Source organism: Amblyomma mixtum, chromosome 5, assembly GCF_055824585.1.
Source record: "Amblyomma mixtum isolate Tamu chromosome 5, ASM5582458v1, whole genome shotgun sequence".
NCBI classification, from domain to species: Eukaryota; Metazoa; Arthropoda; class Arachnida; order Ixodida; family Ixodidae; genus Amblyomma; species Amblyomma mixtum.
In genome coordinates, this window is record NC_143016.1 from 101,402,407 (window position 1) to 101,423,952 (window position 21,546).

Below are 21,546 nucleotides of genomic sequence, written 5' to 3' on the forward strand. Positions count from 1 at the left end.
AGCGCTAACGCGCAAAGAAATGATTTGATCTTGCGTGAATTAGTCGTGGTGGTATTCAACTCTGCCCCCATTGTCGCCTCGCCCTAACATAACGCCGGCGCAGCACTCACCAGTTTTGTTCTTGGCCTCACAACAGGCAAAGAATGGCACATGCGCGCTGCATGTATTTGGTGAAGCTTTCGGGCCTTCGTTCAAACTATAGTTCACAATATTCACGCGAAACATGCAATGCAAATGGAAACTTTGTGGACTAGGTTGAAAACTAAGCAATTAGTCGGCTTGGACTAGATTTATGCAGGAAGATAATAAATATGCGAGATGAACAACGGATTATAGTACGCCAAAATAGCGGCCTCGGTACAAGAAAAAAGCTTTGCATGGCCCAGCAGAGTGAGAAAATCAGCAGATTTCTATTGATAAATGAACAGGGCCTTAAAGCTAAGGCTCATTTGGTGAGGTAGAGTTTGTGAAAACAAAAGCATTCTCCTCCGCCACGAAAGATACCAACAAATGGCTACCAAACTGTCTCCAATCAATGGTTCTACAAAGAACTGGCGGGGAGGACAGCCTGCGAGACCAACTTTGCGTCAAATAAAAGTTTAAGTAAGGCCTAATAAAACATGGCCACATGAAACAAACCCAGCTTTTCTGCCTTCAGGGGAAGACTGCTCTTTCTCTGGACAGAAATTAAAGGTAAGTTGGGCAAACTGTTGAATAATACGCGTAATTCCAAGATTTAGCCGCGGTGGCATGAGAAGCGGTAGTTTCAGGTCAAACCTCGTAGCCGCCAAAAAATGCCTTTCCCAAAGCTTCGGCATACTTGTTTAAAATTCCCTGCATAGCCAGGTTATTCAAATGATAAAGAAATGCGAGTATGTGCACGAACCGATGAGCTTAGCGGACGCGGAGACCAGCTAAGTGTTAACGGCTTTACTATACTCATGGCCCAAAAATATCTCATGGTTTCACCTGCTGCTGACACATGAGTAGTCGTCATCGCCAAATCAAGACATGTGCAATTTATATTGCTGCAACAATGTGCTCGGCCTTCCCTTTTCGCCTTTATTTATACTTCACCACACTGGGGCCGTATTCTATATGCTTTCTATTTTCCGTTGTCCATTTCGGGCACATTCAATCCTCTCTCGGTGGTCAGATAGATATACCCGCGGATTTGCATATTGTAGCCAATGACAGCCAGTTGTCAGCGCCGGTCACCTGTTGTTGACAAAGCGCAGCGATGCACCTCACCATTGGCTGCATATTGCACCCAATTTGAGCCAATGTTAAGGTCCGGTTGCCAACCACACAATGGTCGGGTCCCTTTCCAGAGACGCTTGAAAGCCACGGGTATACCAGGTGTTCCAGCTAAATGTAACCAAGATTTTAAAAACACGGGATGTACTAGCCGTCTGAAACCAAATTACGGTTGTTTAGAGTCGCGTGACCTAGTCTGCAGTATTTTTTCCTTTCTTCAAGGTGGACTAATTAGTTAAGCTTAATTAACTAACTTTTTAATTATTGACTTGAGGAACAAAGTGTCAATGGAAAAGTTGTAGATCGCTTTGAGAAACAGTTTACTGAGACATTTGCAGCAAAGTAATATTTATGTAAAGTAGTTTTTTTACCGGCCTTTAACCATAACCCGCACAATAAGAAAAAATTATGGCTGAGGCTTAGCTAAGGTTAAGCCTAGTCAGATGCGAAGCATATTGGTGGCTAGGCTTGGTAATACATGGCTTTCCTTGGTTGAATACTTGGTCATTTTAATACAACCACTAGAAGCCTTCGTCGTGGGGGAAGACAACGGCATGGCTACAGCGGAACGCCGACTAACCCCGGGACGCGCGTTGGGTGAGCGCCTGGATTGCCACGGAAGCCGCGTCTGCCTGCCCGGTGGAGCGAGCGTTTCACCTACACCGAGTGTGAACGCGCGTTCGAAATGCGCGGGAATTCCGCTCGAGGACATTCCGGCGTCTGTGCGATGGCATCGTCACGACGACGTCACGGTGTCACGTGGCGTGACGGCTAGGGGTCCCACGGCGACGGCGCGAGGTGGAGGCCGCCTCTCTCATCCGATGTCACGTGGTGTGACGTCACGGTGTCACGTGGTGTGACGTCAAGGTGTCACGTGGTGTGACGTCAAGGTGTCACGTGGTGTGACGTCTAGGGGTCCCACGCCGACGGCGTGAGTGGTAGCTCTAGCAATATGCTTCGCATAAAAGCTTCCACATGACAACTGTGTCGCTTCAACGTCCCAAGACGCGCCCTAAAGAATAAAATCCGTTTTTTCTGAAGTCCTCTCCTCGATGGGACTTTGGGTGCACATTGGGGCAGAGAAGTGAGCGAGCAGCTGGTCACGTGACAACTTTCTTTTAAGGCCAGTAAATGAAGCTACGTAAATCGTAACTTGACGGAAACAGCACTACTAGCGGTTTTTCGAGGCGATCTAAAACTTTTTCATTGACACTTTCTTTCTGAAGTCAATAATTAAAAAGTTAGCTAATTAAACTTAACTAATTAATTAACTTTGAAGAGGGAAAAATACTCACGACTAGGCCACGTGACTATGAACAACCCTGAGTTGGTTTCACTGGACTAAACCACTTCGCCTTTTTTAAAAGTTTGGTTACATTTAGCTGGGACACCCGGTATATGAGTGACCACTGACAGAGGACCGAATGGACGTAAAACAGACAACGAGAAAGCTTATAGAGCGCCGTCTTTGTTTTCCTGCAGTAATACTTCGGTTCGCGGCAGTCGGGTAACATAAATGATCGAACAAAGAACGGCGCAACAAGCAAAGAAGAATCGAAGGCGCACATAAATAAAAGACCGCTGCCTAATGACAAATCTCATATATTTGGGCCCCTTTGCTTGTGCGCCTTCCTACTGACGTCTGCTTGTAAAAAACGCACAGTAAGAAAATTCACAAACAAATACATTGCAAAGGAACTACAGCCGACAAATGAATGCCACGCAGTAAATAAAACACGTGCATGTCTTGTTTACGGTGTAGCGCTTATTTGTTGGCTGTAGTTTCCATGCATAACGAAGCACCTACCAACTCAGAAAGAGACCCTTTGGCAATAACACAATCATAACTCTATGATCTGCTTCAAAGGAAGCCAGTTCCTAAATATCACCCCGTTTTTAAACTCCTTGCGAGAACACATTAAGGTAAAATTCAAACACAGTCAGGTAATGCAGCAAAACTAGAACTTAGTAACGGTGTATGCCACGCATTATACAAAGGAGTTTAAAAAAAATGAAACATCAGCCACATCCAGAAATTTAACACGTGGTCATGCTTCCTCATTTTCTTACGGAAAAAGGAAATGCAGCTAAACTGAGAAAAGAAAATGTAGACGGAAAAACGCGAACACTGGTGAAATAACCTCACGAAAAAATAAACCCTCAGAGCTGCTCAGGCAGTCCAGTGTTTTTCTTTACGCACGGAGGACCTTATTTCCAGATTGCTAGAGTAATACACATGTCAAAATGACCACGCATCGCTTCTCAAAGGGTTTCCCCAGTCATGGATTACATACGCAAAGACGGCTGCGGCGTTTTTCGAAAGACAGCTGGCGTCACTCGAAGCAGCGTCTGCCTCTATGCATTCGTTCCTGCAGCTGACACGTATCTTTGACAGCACAAATTGAGTTTTTCGAAATCCAGGACAGTTTCACATTTCGGAAATCTAGCAGATATTGCGACAGAGCTGTGTAAAATAGCTTTGAAATGAATATTGCTTGAATCATTATTTTGAATTTACAAAGAAACTAGCACTTATTTCGAAGTCATTCCCTGTGTTTCACGCATGGGCTCGGACGCTTGTTGTTTACTGATTAACGTGCACAGCCTTTGCTTTATTCATCCGCATTTGTGCGCTATGTTTTCCCTTTTTAAAATGTTATGGTATCATCAAACCGTCTCAACCGTTTTTGCACTGTTTTCCACGGATTCTATTTCATTTTTTTGTTTTACACTGAGAGCTCTTAACTTCTCGTTCCTGGGTTTCGCGCCGGTGTAGTAGTAGTAGTAGTAAAAGCAGTGGTAGTGGTGGTAGTAGTAGCAGCAGTAGTGGAAGTAGTAGTGACAGTGGTGGTGATGGTAGCAGCGGCAGTAGTAGTAGCAGTAGTAGTAGCAGTAGTAGTAGTAGTAGCATGAGCAGTAGTAGTAGCAGTAGCAGTAGAAGCGGCAGTAGTAGTAGTAGTAGTAGTAGTAGTAGTAGTAGTAATAGTACTAGTAGTAGTAGTAGTAGTAGTAATAGTAGTAGTAGTAGTAGTAGTAGTAGTAGTAGTAGTAGTAGTAGTGGTGGTGGTGGTATTGGTGGTAGTAGTAGTAGTAGTAATATTAGTAGTAGTTACAGTAGCAGTAGTCGTGTGCGTACCCAGTGGGTGAGTTGTCATTTTAATCACTGGCTGGGAGGATGTAGGAAAGTGTGGTTAGAGCGGAGGAATGCATAGTCGAAAACGTTGGTTTGGTTTGGTTTGGTTTGAATTGGTTTATGGGGTTTAACGTCCCAAAGCGACTAAGGCTATGAGAGACGCCGTAGTTGAGGGCTCCGGAAATTTCGACCACCTGGGGTTCTTTAACGTGCACTGACATCACACAGTACACAGGCCTCTACAATTTCTCCGCCAAAGAAATTCAACTGCCGCGGCCGGGATCGAACCCGCGTCTTTCGGGTCAGCAGCCGAGCACCATAACCACTGAGCCACCGCGGCGGCTCATAGCTGAAAAGGGGTTGCCACGGTAACCAGTCGAAGGGTGGTTAGGGAAAAGAGCACGACAAGAGCTTAAGAAAGCACAACCGGAGAGTGGTTGTCACGGGAACCACCCTGATGGTAGTGACCGCGGACGGAGGAGGGCGGGAGTTACCATGGAAGGAGGAAGGTAATGTATTCGAGAAGGATCAGCAACCAGAGGTTGACATCCATGGGAACCTTCCGAAGAGTGGTCACCATTGAAAAAGGAAGAGTATTGAGAGAACAGAGGAATATAGCGAGATCTGTCGTCGCCGGAGAGGAAGCGCGCTGGAGCGGCGGAGCAGAAAGAAGTGCTAATGATTGGACGACTATGTATAGAAAACTGAAAGCGCGGTTTATAAGCATACATATATGCGTATCGCTTTCATATTTTTTACCTCAGTATATGCTGCGCCAAAATACCTAAACTGCTGACGCTCAATCTCGGGCTACACAATAGGAGATTGATTGTACTATTGAAGTTCTTTTTTTGTGGGTGCAAAAAGAACAAAAAAAACGATGTATGAAGTAATTCTGCCATCTCAACCATAATCTCTGTTTTCTCCGCCTTGTAGGCTGTTCCCATTTCAAGCAAGTACGGAAGAATACACGCCATGCTCTACTGAACTGATCCGCCCGCTGCCACGCGAATGGCGAGGCGCATTCCCCGCTCTTTCGGCGCAAACACCGAAAACGACCAGAAGCGTGATGCTCGCAGCATACGAAGATAATAAATGCTTGAGTTGAAAACCTAAGGCACGAGGTACATTTCTACTTCAACTTAAGGAAGCTTGCAGCGGGAACCCGCATGTGCGTAGTACTGGATACGGTGCTATCGAAAGGCCGGGGTATACAGGTTACAGATGTACAAAAGCTTCGCAAATTCATTTCCTCAGCTGCGCATATTCCCCATAAAACACTCTTGTACTACTCGTTCTTCTCTCGCTAGAAAGTGCACTTTCTTGGGGTGTCCCCTCTATGTTTGTGAATACTTTATATTTCTTGGAGCTTTCTCCATTGCTCCTAACGCACATGTATACACGTATAGAATGAACAGAAATTTACCTGCAGGCCTAGAGTTATAACATCCTTATTTTCTTTGCTTGCGTTCCAAAATACGTTGTAAACTCGTTCAGAGCTGGTAGAGAGTTAAGAGAAGCGGATGGCATCCGCTTGCAAGACTTCGAAGATGTGTCACCGCCGGTGGAAAAGGAACGAGGGTTTGGAATAACTTAGCCCAGCCTTCAGTCGGATCAACAAAGGCAAACGAGACGGACATGTTCGCCGATTCTCGTCACGCTTAATGCATTTGAAATTGTCTTGACGATGTTCACCGCACCGAGCACGACGCACGTACTCGTGTTTGTGGATTATAAAAAAAAGTCGGCTTCGCGTCTCCAGTTGGTCTTAGCATTCTCGACATGATTACGTGCTCACTCAGGGACGGTGACTTTAGTCTTCAAACTACGAGCATTTTATGCGATTTTGTCTCCTCATATAACAACCGACACGGCCTTAAAAACGGAATAATGTTTAATATCCTTGACAGATAACTCAGTTGAAAGAGAAAAGAAAAAACGTACCCAAAACAGATCAAGGCCGACTGCAAAACTTCAATTGCACTCACCTGAATTTCACTCTAAAGTTAGTCCAGCTTGGTACTTCAGCATTTTGTAACGCACTGAAAGTGTGGTCAATACGACATCGAAGAATTGCATCACGAGGGCCAAGCTCTCTGCATAGAGCTCCTTTCGGAATGCATTACCTCATCATAGAAAGAGAAAGAGCAGTTGGACGAGCCCTTTTTCTGTGTTTTATCTCGTCATTCTACAGAAACTATACTTTAAACGCGTTCTCGGAACCCATCTCTTCGTCCCTGGCAACCAAAATCAAAATTGGATTTTCTTACATATGACAAAGGAGCGAACGTGTGTGAGCTCGATGAGATTTCAGTTGCAGTAGAAACTCTGACAAAACACTCACAAAAAAAGGCACGATCTGCGTCATGCAAAGCCAAGGGTCTCGGTGCTTATTTATTACGCAGAGACCTGCGCTCTTTCATAACTCAAAAATAAAAAATCCTCACAAAATGGCATTTTTATTTTCCTGCTGGCAATACTCTGAGGTAAACAAAGTGGAATATTGCTCTTCTACGCAGATTAAGGCGTGGTAAACAAACAGAGTATTCCTGCTCTGCCCAGGTGCACTTGGTATGCGCACGTGATGTGGGATTACTTTCCTGACAGAAGAGTTTACTGAATCTTTGAGTAAGTAACGTACCGAAAGTGTGGAAGGCGGGTAGATTAAAAAAAAAGCCTGAACGCACTGGTGCCTAACCAGACCAAACTGAAATATATGCGCAGGGGCATGCAATTTCAAGATCTCATGCTGTTGTTTCTAGTTGCGGTTGCCGTGAAAACAGTAAATACTAAAATGAAAAATGAAAACGAGGCCAACGAGCTTCCGAGTTCCCTTCATTTTTCAGCTTTGTCTTGCGGCGCTCAGTTGTTATCCCGGATGCATATTGCATCAGGCGACGTGTCCCCCTTTTTATTTTCGCGGATCTTGATTTTCCTCTGCGAATAATTTCTTCTCGTCTCGCTTTTCATTTCTTGGAGCAACGAGCATGCACAAGCCTTACGTTGTCACTCCATGCAATACCGCAATAAAAAGACCTCTTGGCAGTGTGCGTGTTTTATGGACTTTCTTTCGCCTCAAAACCCTGTCGCTCGTGGCAACGTTGCTTAAATGGCACGCTGTCCCATATAATCCCGTGATCTATTTTTTCACTGTTTTTACCTCTTCACTGCAAAGCCCCTTGTTTACCTTCTCGGGACCATGCGACTTGGCAGCCCCGTGTGCTGGGTGATCCCCTCTAACAACGGCTTCTGCGAATTCTTTCGGTGCCACTGTCCGAACAAGGCCATACCGTATTTTCTGACGAATACTTCCCTTCTCCACACTACTTCTTTTGCTTTTTTTTTAAAGGATTTGGTTTGTGGTCAAGATGAAGCCACCGAGCAGATTTTAGTGTTGTGTCAGTATAAATTTTGCAGACACTTGTTTTAATGGAAAAGGAATCCTTTGAAGGAAAGCAGTAGTCGATAAATCCTGTCATGCCATTTCAAGAACACTACAAACCTGAAACCTTGCTGCAGTGTTGTACCACTGTTGAAATCGGACAAGTCTAGAAACTTTTTTTACCCCCCGCGAGTAATAGGAAAGCCAGTGTAATCCAGCCATTTGTTCCATTGACATCGCACTTTGACCCCAGATCTTTACACGCTCAGTTGCGCGGCCATCATTCACTTGTACGGAGAGAGTAAGTTGATTCGGCAGATTAGAGGACACAATGACAATGTGGTATGTCAATAGAGATAGATAGAAAAAGTTTTAAAGATTTATGATAGCAATAGCCGAGATGTAGGCCGGAGGAATTTGTCTTCACGCTTCGAAAGAAGGAAGAAGGATAAAAGGAAGGTGAGAGTTAGGTTTGGCTACATGAGCTGTCCATTGCATACTGCACACATCAACGCATGCATCAGCCAGTACACATTTCATAGTCCGGGTCTCATTGACAAGTGCCGTAGACAAACTGAACATGTTCATGCACACAAGTACTGTATATGCATGCAGTGCAACGATTTAACACGTTCCTAAAAGAGAGGTGAGCAAATCGTTCTTGCATGAGGCGTTTAATCGCGCACACCGACATCTCGCACATATACTTCCAAGACAGGCGCTCAGTTTTGTATCATAAAACCTGCAGCTGAGCCATTGGTACGCATCGGCAATTGTTGGCTTTCACCCAGATTACCAATTGAGTGTACTTGGAGTCCTCCAAGAGTGGCTTCAAGCACTGCCTTTTTATACACATGGGGACGGCGCCCTTAACCAGGATAATTGCTAAAACCTGGCTGAAATTTGCCGCATATCCAGTATTTATCACTGCAAGTGTGCAGATGCACACAAAACATCTACATTATGCCCTGAATACCTTTTGTAGGCTCCGCCGCGGTGGCTCAGTGGTTATGGTGCTCGACTGCTGACCCGAAAGACGGGGGTTTGATCCCGGCCGTGGCGGTCGAATTTCTATGGAGGTGAAATTCTACAGGCCCCTGTATTGTGGGATGTCAGTGCATGTTAAAGAACCCCAGGTGGTTGAAATTTCCGGCGCCCTTCACTACGGCTTCTCTCATAGCCTCAGTCGCTTTGGGACGTTAAACCCCCTAAACTAAACCAAACCTTTTGTACGCAGATCAACCTGCCCGCAGACAGAGGCCCTTCAGAGTCCGAACATTGCAACCGCGACTGCCAGCCAGCACTGCCGGTCGCTAAACCAATCCTTAAGAAAACTTTGGGCCAATGCAAGTGGCATTATTCGGCTTCGTAGTCTGTGGAGTGTTATTCAACACCGGGACGCTCAAGATCAAAACCGGTGACGGGCCCGCGTACGCCTGTGTAATGAAAAAAGTGGCAGCGTTTCAACGTAGCTAAACCGACCAGACATGCAAAAACATGTATAAATAAATTCAATATTGACACCTTTCGTTATTCTTTTTTTCCGCAAGTGATTAGGGAATGGAATATGTTACCAGCAAATGTTGTTAGCTCTGAATCTCTGAGTAGTTTTCTTTGTCACCTGTCATAATTTTTTATTTGAACTTTTTAGTAAGGCTTTCCTTGTGCTTTTTCGAAAAAATATTTTTTAACACTGTGCTTTATTTTGTGTTTAATACTGCGTCTTCCATTTCGAAACTGTCTCCCATGATTATCCCTTTTACAATGTTATTTCAGTTGTGTGAACCTTCTTTGTGAGTTTCTTTTTGTGACGTACCTAAAAAAAACGAAAACAAACATGTACCCATTCCTGCAACAGCCTCGAAAGAGGCTAGCAGTATGTTTCAAATAAATAAATAAAATAAATAAATAAATGTGTTCAGCCTGGCTGTCTCATGGTTTTGCTTTGCTGGGTCGTCGGCACGTCTGGCTAAACTCAGGTTAAGATCGGATAGAGGTTAAGCTGATATGATCTATTCGAGTGACAGTCGGAAGTTGACGAAGTGGATGATGCGCTATTCACAGCGCGAGAGTGTGTTGCAGTTTAACACGAGTGTAGTATAGTGCTTTGGTGCAGCGGCCAGTGATGCTAATTGGTCTCACCGCCGCGGGTTCGAAACCAAGTGGCAGTAATATTTATTTTATTTATGCACTCTCAAGGTCATGCAAGCCTCAAGATTCATAGTTTTGTTTGACCCCATGAAGTTGTGCTTTCACGCTAAAACTTCACTTTTTCCGCTCTATTTTTCACCTATCATACTCAACGGTTGGCCAAGACTATTTTACCATACCTGTCTTCTGCCAGCTTTTTAACCAGAGCTTCGCAAGAAAGTAACGTAAATAAAAAACCTGCGAGGAAGAACTACACAGCAAGTGCGTTTGTGAAACGTACTAAACTTCGACCGAGTAGCATATTAGCACTCGCTGGAATTCGAACAAAGTCCCACTAATCCACGAATTTACTTTGCTCCAGGGAACAAAATGGTCCTAACATTGTTCAAGTGAACATTTTACACAAAGGAAAGGCTTTTTGGAAAAGTTAATAATAAAAATAACAGCTTCTGTAGGTTTTGACAGATACTTCCTGCCAGCTCTGCAAGGAGTTCGTACTTGTCAATGTCGGTAATCTTCAATTACAGCTGAAACACTGCCCCAAGTACGATCGGTAAAATTTTCAGATATCGCGGAGTAATTCTAGAGGCTGTGCGAAGGAATTATTGATGGGCGCATGTCAAAAGTAAACTAAAATTGATTACTCTTCTCCCTCTGCGTGGAGCTGCTTCAAACCTCCGCGATATTCTCGTTTCCTCATAAATATTTTTATATTTGTTAGCAGTAGTTCAGGACGGTCCGATTTGCGCACCGTTTACAACTTCTTTCCAGTTGAAATTGTGTAAAAGATATACAACGCAGTTCCATGAAGGCAACCTTACCTTAAAGAAACATTAATGTGACCCTACTGCTCCCGCCCAGCACTGCAGCGTGTCTGCTTTAGACGAAGCAGCCGAAATGCTGGTACGTAAAAAAAAAAAATGGCGAAGCCTGCGGCAGCTTGAGGAACGTAGGAGAGTCAAAGCAACCCGACTGCGCTTCGTAAGAGACGCACAAAGAGAAATACAATATGGCAACTCTACTGGCCTGAACTTTGTCCCGAGGAATAACCTCTGTTTCCCCTTTCATAAAGACACTGCATTCTCTGCCTAGCTGCAGCTATTAAAATTTCTCTTTTGTACCTGACGAGCATAAACTACACTTTGGAGGCCTGCTGTTCGCTTTTGCAATGTTGCCATTTTTTTCTCGTGACATATGAATTGGTTTGAGTCGCACGGGCGGCTCCGTTAACGCAGTTCTCTCTTTTCTTCTGCAGTGCGTAGTTTTATCTTTCATACGTTAGCACTAAGGAGTCTAGGTTGTGGTGACCGAGTTACTTATTTTCTAACGCTGATGGATGACAGAGCACAGCGGTTACCGCAGTTATATCCAGGCCATTGCTCTTACACATTTATGGAGTATTGCCATGGTTGTTATAATTCCATGAATTTAGGACCTTATTATTTTATTTTTCCACTTGGGCTCTGAGGGCTCTGATTTGTGCGTTTGGTTTTTGCTGCATATTTTCGTGAACCAGTCGCGTTATAGGCTTCATTAACTTTATTTTTTCCACAAAGGAAGCAACCAGTAATCGTTGCTAAGAAGGAATAATCTTTTTCTATACATAACTTTATGATAGTGTTTTGATACGTGCGTAGCGCCCATGTTGCTTACTACCATAATTCAGTATCCTAAAAAGCGCAGCAGTGGGGCTTATGTAAGGGTGGGCATTTAGATACATCTATCAGTTTTTTTGTGCGTTTTATAGTTTATCTTAAAAGAATTGAAAGGAAATAGAGTCATTCCGGGAGCATAGATGTCCTACTGCGTTTCGTTCCAGCAAAATATTCGCATTGGAAGTTCTTTACATTTCAAGAAAAAGAGGTGGCCCGAGTGGCCTCTAGTATCAAGGGCAATCAAGCGAAGAATGCTTGCTGGCACTGCCGAATGCGTATTAGCTCAGCTGATTAACAAAGTCTCTCAAGCATGACGCTGCATTATTTACAGCGATTCAAAACAAAAGTAAGCATGCCTTTGGCTGCTGTAAACCCAAGAAGCAAAGCTTCCATCTTTCACTTCAACTATACAGCGACTCTAAATAGTTGCCCACGTGTCATTAAACCCTTTACAACAAAACACTCATAGGTGTCAGCATGGGTTCAATCCAGTTTGCCTACCAGAGCAGCGCGTCGAATAACCAGAGGAAGGCTCAGTCGTGAAATGGTTTACTAACGCGAGAGCGCTAAGCCTTACATTCCACAGAAAATCTGCCGCGTCGTCGTCGGCGTTGTGAGCGGAAAAATCCTTCAGAAGCAGACTAAGTGAGGCAACCTAGGTCACGTGACCTTATGGCGTCATCACAACTTTCCCACCACATTGTGAGGAAACTGACCACCGTGGCAGGCGGCAGTTGAATTACTGATTGGCCGCGAGAGGTTGCTCGCTTGCTGATTGGCCGCGAGAGGTTGCTCGGTTGCTGATTGGCCGCGAGAGGTTGCTCGGGATCGAAGAGCAACCTGAGTCGCACCTCTCCGTGGCAGCACCTGCCATCGCAGGGCAGTAGTGCAGCTTAACTGCTGCACCACTGGGCCAGGAGGAGTATGAGGACTCCCAAGGATCTATGGATGTTAAGTAAAGAATGACCATTAACCAATTAACGTTATCCCGGCAAACTCTTCAGTCGGAGCTTAAGTTTCCCCTCCAACTTTTTTTATGCTTTTCTGGTACATAGCAAACAAATGGCTTGAAAAACTATTCGCAGTTGCTCCCATTTCTATTAAGTGCGCTGGTTAGACCGAAACCGGTTTAGTTAGCAGGCGTAATGAAATGCACATTGATTACGCCTGATACTTGTGCTTCCTGACCTCGTACTACTGTTTTAATCAACGTGCCCTAAAACTACCATCCGGGGCACCATTACCTAAACGGCTTAGAGCGCCTAATGAGGAGCGTTTTAACGGGAACGAATCTTTTATTGAACACCGTAGCAATAGTAGCGTCAGCACAGCATACAGGCAGTAACAACGAGAGCCTTAATTACAATGCCTAAGCACAGCAATTAAGCCCACTACTGAGAGAAAACAACTAGTAAAGTTCCCAATTTTCGAAGCAGAAATAGCTTTGACGCTGCCACCAAAATGGCCCAGTCGCTGCGACTGTGACAAAAAATATATGCATCGGAATTTTCATTACCAGCTCCGGCAGTGATCGTCTGATGGAGTCTGCCGCAGATGGTGGTCGTAGTACCGGTTAAATCTGCTAGTGCACTTTTCGATAACGCCCACCCATCAATGTTCAACTTTAGTTCGCTTCTTTCCACCTGAATCTTTGTTATCAAATGCTACCCGAAATTCAGATCAAGTGATTTAGAATTTTTTCTACGAAATCTTCTGCGAGTGTATACTTGCTTTTGTTTTATTAACATTCCTGCTGTTTAAAAACGCATGTCAAGAGTCAACCGCATGCAAAATTAGTAAAAGTCCGATCTCTAGAGCATAGTGGAGTCGGCAACTGTCGAGATGGGCTAGATTCCGCGTCCTGTCTTCACTTCAGGTGGCGATTAAATTTCCGGCTAGTGCCGGAAGAATGGTTCAAGTAGAGGACGGCAAAGGCAATGCCAAGGACGTCGGCAAACCAATGAAAAAAAAAGCAAAAGAGGTGGCTGCCAAAATAGCGGGGTTAAACAGGGGGAAATTTCTTCGCGCCAGCTTTTAACCGGGCACTTCTTCAATCTCAATGATGAGCACTTGAATCTAAATGAAGAGCAACGAACAGCACAGAGTGAAAGGGTGAGACTTCAAAGCGAAGGATAGGAATTGCACGTGCGGTTATTTATTTTTGCACGGCTTTGGGAAATACATTCATCTCTAGTGATCACTTAAGGCTTCACGAAAAATGCAAATATTAATACATTTCCTGCTAGCGACGGCGTGCCAGTCGAAAAGATGCTTGATCCAATTCACGGTGGCACAAGTTGGTAGGTAAGAAGAAGAAAGTCTTGATCAGGCGGAAACGTCTCTTGGTATCGCATGAGAGCGCGGAACTGGCGCTGAAACCTCTTATTACTTGAATCAACGTGAACCCCCCAGGGACTTGATTTTGTATGAAATCGATACCGAGCTTATTTATTCGCGCTACCAATATTAGCTGCCACATTTGACACCAGTGTTGACAGCTTGCAAGAAATACTGTTAGCCTGCTCTGTTATTGAAGGTTTATTAACCGTTGACAAAAACCCGAAAGGATTAACTAGAAGAAGGATTGCTATTAATATGCTTTTTGCAGTGATATTTCATCAAATGTTTAAATTCCCGCTATTATAATCTTGAGGAGAGTAAAGCAAATGACAGCGCACGGGCAGCTGCAGGGGACAATCTTCCGTTTGTTTTTATGTATAAAATGTGTCTACCTTCAATGCCACGACACCACACATGGATTCGGGCCAAGCAGCAAACCTTTAAGCAGAGAAAGAAATTTTGAATCTTAATTTTGAATCTTAGCTGTAATGCTAGCAAGACTGGTATCGGCACCGACTCGAGGTTTGCAGTAGAACGTTCTTGCGCTGCCTACTACATTTTAGAGCTCTGACCTGCTAAACTCGTTCGCCGTAACACTGCAAGTGTGCTTTCTTAACGAGCAACTGAACTTCAACGATATCTTTCCGCACACCAAAACCATTTGCCCAATTTTTACCTTCTTCAAGGAGCTCAAATCACTGTTTCTTAAATACTATGCTAACGAATGCATAAGTTTATGGCAAAGTGGTAATTCTTTCACAATATAGACCGCAATATTTGTTGAAAACTGTGCATTGGACTGGAGCCAGCATGACTGCAGGTATTATACAATACTCCAAGCATTCCGAAGCTCTGAGCGATGGCTGCGATAGACTCCAAGAAGATATCCACAGCAGTGAAGCGGCTAAGTTCGCTTAAGGCAGCCACTCAGCTCATAGAATTCGCAAAATATTTGAGGTCCGGCAGGTGCTGCCATTGGTGCAGCTTGTGAGGCCCAGGCTGCTCTTCCTGCGCAACCTCTCACGTCCATTCATTTAACTGCCACCTGCCACTGCGGGCAGTTAGCTCACCATCCGGTGGGCAGGTTGTGATGACGCACAAGGTCACGTGACCAGCACATTTTTCGTACAAGGCGGGTTTGTGCGAGGCCGAGAAGAGTCTTGCCCCCCAGGTTGGCCGGAAGGTGGCCACCCTGGGTGCATAGGGTGGCCATCTGGGTTCCCCTATCCCGACTGATTGTTCACTCACAACGCCGACGACAACGCTGGATGTTCTGCAGAACGGGTGACTGAACACTGCCCGGACTGAACAAAGAGACTCGCAAACAAGGCAAGCAAGGAGACTTTTGCGATGCAAGTGGCACTGAAAGGCATTCAATAAAATTACCTTTTGCTGGTTTTAACAGGAATTCGGAATGTAGAATTCATCAAAAAGCTCGATTAAATACGTGTTTTGTGTCAGCGGCGAAACGTATAGCGTTCTTGGTACAAAGCATTTACAAGAAGTCCAAAATTCAGTTCAGGGAAGCCTGAGTGGTAAGGAGCTCGTCTACCGAGCCGGAGTACCCGGGTTCGAACCCGACCGCGGCGGCCGCGTTTCGATGGAGGCGAAAAACAAGAGGCGCCCGTGTGCTGTGCGATGTCACTGCACGTTAAAGATCCCCAGGTGGTCGAAATTATTCCGGAGACCTCCACTACGGCACCTCTTTCTCTCTTCTTTCACTCCCACCTTCCTCCCTTCCCTTACGACGCGGTTCAGGTGTCCGCCGAGATATGTGAGACAGATACTGCGCTATTTCCTTCCCTCAAAAACCAACTAAACCACTTTAATTAGTTAGTGCACAGAGATCGCATGTGGTCATCGGGTTTCCGTTGGTCTGCAGGGATTTTGTATCGCAAAAGTTTACTGACGGTCTAATGGCAAGCATCGTGGCTATTGCAAAATGTGAGGAAGCGAATAGCTCGGTATCTGCATCTTAATTTTCTATCGCGAGAAGTGTGCTGTGCAAGTTTTTTTTTTTCAGAAAATTACCAGAACCGGCAAGAGGAACAAAGAAATCATATATATTTCATCCCAACTGTAATACAGCTGCGTCACGCACAAAAAATAAAAAAACCTGTCCGAGAAAAGCCAAAATACGCAGACTGACGACTTTCTGTGGACATGCTGAATTTTGCTTCCTAAAGAACTGTTGCTTGGAAGCCACGACTTTCAACCTTTGAATGTCTTTTTTGTTTCTTCTTTTGGTACAAGTGTTTGATATGTGTCACATATAGAATACGCACGGGCTCCTCAATAATGCTACTTTTCATGTTATGTTTTGATTTGTTCATCTTCCTTTCTTCCAGTCCATGTCTTTTAGCCCGCCCCGCAAAAACGTTTCGAAAGTTTCGTGTTCAGGATTCTTCGTCTGACTAAAAATTGTCGAGAGATTATAATGCTCATAAAAACTAGAAGAGCCTATTCGCGCTTGAAAAATGAAATTCAAGCATGCTTCTACATGAACTTTGCAGTGAACAACCACGTTGCACAGCCGTTTACTAAGGCCGCAGAAATAACGCCGACCAAAACGGAGTTATTAAAAGATGTAAATGGCGTTTAGGTTTCACTCTCAGGGAGTAAGTTTCCGTACGGAAAGCCGATAAGTCATTTACATCTTTCAACAACACCCTTTAGGTCGGCGTTCTTCCTTTCTTTTCACATACGTATCTACTTCCCCAGCAGACAAGATTTCGTCAAACCTTAGACTTTATTGAGACAAGTATATGATTTAAAATAAAAAAATGACATTAATTGGAGGTGGTAGGATTAACAAACACAGAAAATATCATGATGCAGTCAATACTCTTGGAAAAATGAATTTAAACGGTAGATAACAATCAATGAGATAGCATGGATCCTTTACAAGTTAAAAAGTTATCTTTAGGGCGTTTCATACTTAACCTGAAGACATCAGTATTATTAATTACGTAAGTATTTAATAGGTGAGGAATGTTGTAACGTGGAGTTTGCGGTTTATAATTAGCGCTATGAGATCTTCTAGTATACACAGTGTCGCGTGTCGAGACTGAAGTGTTCTTTAAAGTAGAGTTCTGCTAAACTCGTCAGCGTATTAATATATCATCATTATTTCTATTATGCTCAGTGTATCAAGAGTGCAGCAACCATGTTGAAGAATGCTTCTGTGAGTGGCTGCCTATCCGAAGAAAATCTTTCTTTTGTTTTCCGTAAAGTTGTCTTAAACCCTGCATAGGCTCCACGTCTCTTTTGCTGCATCTTGGTTTGATTTGTGAAATGCAGTCGGGAAAAGAGGCGTTAGGGTATAGCTGTTTGCTTCACCTGATATAGGTGCCCATGTTCTTGTGCGTTAGAAGAAAAAATAAACAACCAGCAAGTGCTTGCTTGTTTACTTTTTTCTACCTGCTCCTGGGTTAGCATTGGTATGCGTTTTTACTTACAATATTTCTGTTGCTTACTTCTCACGGTAGCATACAGTACCAGGGGCTCTAACAGATTTTCCCTTGAAGCCACTTGTAACGGCAGCCTTGTAATGAACGCTTGTATATATTACTGCCCTGCCTTTGTAGCCGAAAGACATAAGCTGCGATGTGCTCTGGACCGCCTGGACCCTCGCCCTTTCACAGAGGCCAAGATCCTCGGTGCGTGGCCACAACAGTCAACTGCCATCAAGGCTTACAAGGCACTCTTTCGCTTTTTGAGAGCGACTGCCTTGATTGACAGACTGTGATTATTTCCCGTTACTTCTCTCTTTCCTCTTTAATTCCCCTCATTCCCTTCCCCTGTGCAGGGTAGCCAACCGGAATCCTTCTGGTTAACATCCCTGCCTTTCCCTCTCTCTCTCTCTCTCTCTCTCTCAGGTGACACTGCCGTGAAAATTTGTGTTCGGGCAATGGTATTGCATGTCAGATACAACGAACAAGTGTAGCCGCACAACTGGGTTACAGCCAACAAGGAGGATTCTGAACTCGGTCATAGAGTTAAAAACTCCTGCTTACTACAGGAGCGGATAGCAACAAGCGCCATGAAGCCCCTGTGACACCGTCTTACCAGCTCTCTAAGGGAAGTAACGTGAACACCTTAAATAAAAAAAGAAGAATACGGGATGTATGGAATACCGGTAAAAAGATGCGGACGTCAGAAAAACATGTCTTGATAGGCGGTCGCTAGCACCGATCAAAAGTGCATTAAGCTTCGCGTAACCGTCCAGCGGGCATTGACGGCAGTTACCGGCGGCCGTTATAGGGTCTGTCCTGAAAGTAATGAGGCAAGTCGCGGCGTGGCGTGCGCATGCACTAGATTGGGAAAGCGCCTTTGGAGGAAGGAGGGGAGCCTTCAGCTTCACAATGCGACCAGATTAGTTTGCTCCGAGCCGCCGAAGCGAGTGGACTTCTTCGAGCGTGTACCCATGTTTCATCGCTGGGTCGAGGAAACCACGAAGCGAACTGTGGAACAGCTCTACGCTGTGAAGCGTTGCAATAAACGAAGTCATATACCGAGTCATTCGACGTGATCAAGACAATATGTGGGAACGATGCGATGTCCAGGTCTGGTGTTCGAATGGCACAAAGCATTTACAAACGGCCGTGAAGACGTTCACGACAGACAACGGCCCGGGCGCCCGTCGATGGCGGTTACGGACGGTAATGTTCACTGTGTGGTCGTGAACGTCTTCACGGCCATTTGTAAATGCTTTGTGCCATTGGAACCCTTGCGACCTAGACACTGCATCATTCCCACATGCTGTCAAATGTTTCGGTAGGTGATTGACTCAGTTTGTTGCAGAGCTCCACCGCGTAGCGCTTTTCAGCGTTCGCTCCATGGTTCCCTCGACGCAGCGACGAAACATGGGTACGCATTCGAACTAGTCCACTCGTTTGACGTGCTCGAAGCCAACTGAGGTCTTTGCATTGTGAAGCTAAAGGTTCCCCCTTCTTCCCCCAAAAGCAGTTTCCCGATCCAGAGCATGCACGCGCCACGCCACGACTTGTCTCATTACTTTCAGGACAGACCCTATGTCATTGGGAAGACTTGGAAAGCGTCGTGCTTTGCAAGCTACTTACTCGTGCTCCACAGGCATGAGAGAATGGACTGGAAAATTCGCGACTGTTTAGTTTTCGGACCAGTCCGCCAATAGGCATAATGTAGAGGGCGTATAGAGATGAGACCAAGTGGCTTGAAAAAAAAAAAGGAAGGTCCTCTTCGTCCTAGACAACCATGCTGCTCACCATACGACTGCGGTGACCACGCTCTTCTGCCACAGAACGTGGCGGGCCACATCTTCTATTGACTTCGGCATAATTTGTGTGCTCGAGGTGTTCTATCTGCGCCGCTTCCGCAGTGCAAGCTGGCAATACTTGAGTGACGTGGTGCCGACGTCCCAGTTGGGATAGCTGTGTTCCCCGCCGAAGAGTAAGTTCGCGTGGATGGAACTGCCAGCGGAAGGCATCAGGAATTGCTTCCATAAGGCACAGTTTGTAACCCCAGGATCTATGGAGGATGCTTTCGGACATCCACGTTATTGGACGCCAGTAGATTTGTGGAATTTGTTTAATGCCTTTTTTTAATTTACTTGTATCCTGTTGAATATCTCTTGCTAACTATTGTACAATGTTTCTCTTCAATCATTTTTCTTTCATGCTTTATGAATTTATGTGTATACTGCCCCACTTACATAATACTCTTATGTAAAATGAGCCTGCGAGTAACTTTAACAATTAAATAAATAAATAGAACGCGTCGTCAATGCGCGGCTGGCCTGACCTGATATCGCTGGGATGACTTCATTGATGCGGATGGGGCCGCCGACATAGGAGAGCCATACGCTCACAAAAATATTAGTACTCGAGATATGAACACTCTTCCATTGCCACGAATCTGATGGAGACAATGACGAGTAGGCCGATCTTACACTAGCTTCCAAGGAGGCTTCCACCGTGATTAGTTATATGCCGTCCCTAAATGCTTGTGGGTAGCAACGCTATCGGTGAGGGGCTGGTAACTGCTCTGGAGAGCCTGGAAAGTGTCCTAATAGGGGCTACTTTGAATAAATAGACGCGTATTGCAGAGTTACTCTAGCTGAGTTTATTTTTTTTTTTTGCTGTACCATGGGAAGTCCACTTGCTACAAACCTTGGATAGAACGAACGCAATCCGAGCAACCGCTAGTTTGGCATAACTGGGCTCGGCTGTATTTCTATCGCCTGAATACTATTGTGAAATAAATATTGCAAAGAATTTTGCAATGCGTTGTAGTTTGCCGGATTGTTAGAAAAGGCAGACATGAATCAAACTTTGACTCCCTCCTTACCAGCAGTCACCTGTACCACCCTCTTTAGAAACTCCACAAAGAATTCGTTTCATTCCACACGGTGAAGTAAGTCGTTCGCAATGCTCAAGTTCAGTGGTAAAGAAAATGCATTGCATGGCCACTCGCCATTTTTCGATAACCCAATATAAAATGAGATACATACCCCGTGTAACAAAGTTTTCCGGCTGAATATTATGTGTGAAGAAATGAGTGCATTTGCAGCCGCTCAGCAAACAATTTTTTTTTCATCATGCCTTGCTCTATAATGCGTTATTCGCCTGGCCCGTCTGTAATGGAAGGCAAAGTACAGCTTAAAAAATCCATGAAGAGAACTGCATTAAAGTACGTTGTTGTGCGAGTTAGTGACAGAACATTGTGAAGAAACAGAGCGCACAATGAGCGGGACAGAGGAGAACAATCACACACAAGCCTCCATGTGTGTCTGTTCTCTTCTTTCCTGTTCCTTTAGCGCTGTGTTCCTTCACAATGCCCAGAAGACTGATCCATGTGTGTCTGTTCTCTTCTTTCCTGTTCCTTCACAATGCCCAGAAGACTGACATCCTTTGTCCTCTTCGGGACCTGAATATCTTTGCGATGCGTGTTTTCAAACCGAAAAGCAAAGTGGTTCGAGTACCGATCTTTCAGGAGTTGTATTTTAACCCCCGACCAGAGTAAGAACTACAAATACTACGAGTTATTCGCCTTGCAACTAATAAAAGCTGACAATGGCAAGAAAAAGAGTGAAAAGGCTCTGGCTGAAGCTTGAAGGCTTGAGGTGGCCGTGGTTTAAGTGGACGACGTCGGTCAATGGATAACCCAAGAAGCTGGAAAAGCCCAAAGGCTACCAATCTTTTAAGTACCTTAATGGTCACTGCTGCTTTTCAACGACAACAATGCCCTCTGTTCCCGTTATTCACGCGTTATTCCATAGGAAGCTTGAGTTTAGCTCCCCCCAGACTCATTTATCACAAAGTTATTCATTCAAGGCTAAGAAGCACCGCGCGTGGCAGAGGCTCAACCTTTGTTCCGAAAGCGAGGAAACTGAAATGACATTCTATATCAAACTGGTCACCAGGGAAACAAAAATCCTTGCAAACCTCAAACGCCTGCGGGGATAAAGATCACCATCATTGAACAGTGCGGAGGCTGCAGACAGAGGAGAGAAGAGAAGAAAACTTCTTCAGAAAACACTGTTCCCGTTATCCTCTCAAGAAGAGACTGCAGCAGGTGATACGGTTAACGACGCTTACGCCTCGACGAAGACCGACAAAAAAAAAATGAAGGATGGTGTCGTGGAACAT

General features: G+C 44.8%; 1 long non-coding RNA gene across 1 annotated transcript in view; it reads right to left on the reverse strand.

The window, feature by feature from the left end:
- LOC149343212 (uncharacterized) overlaps window positions 1-21,546 on the reverse strand; it is a 154,895-nt gene that overhangs the window by 105,729 nt on the left and 27,620 nt on the right. The gene's annotated exons all lie outside the window — the stretch shown is intronic.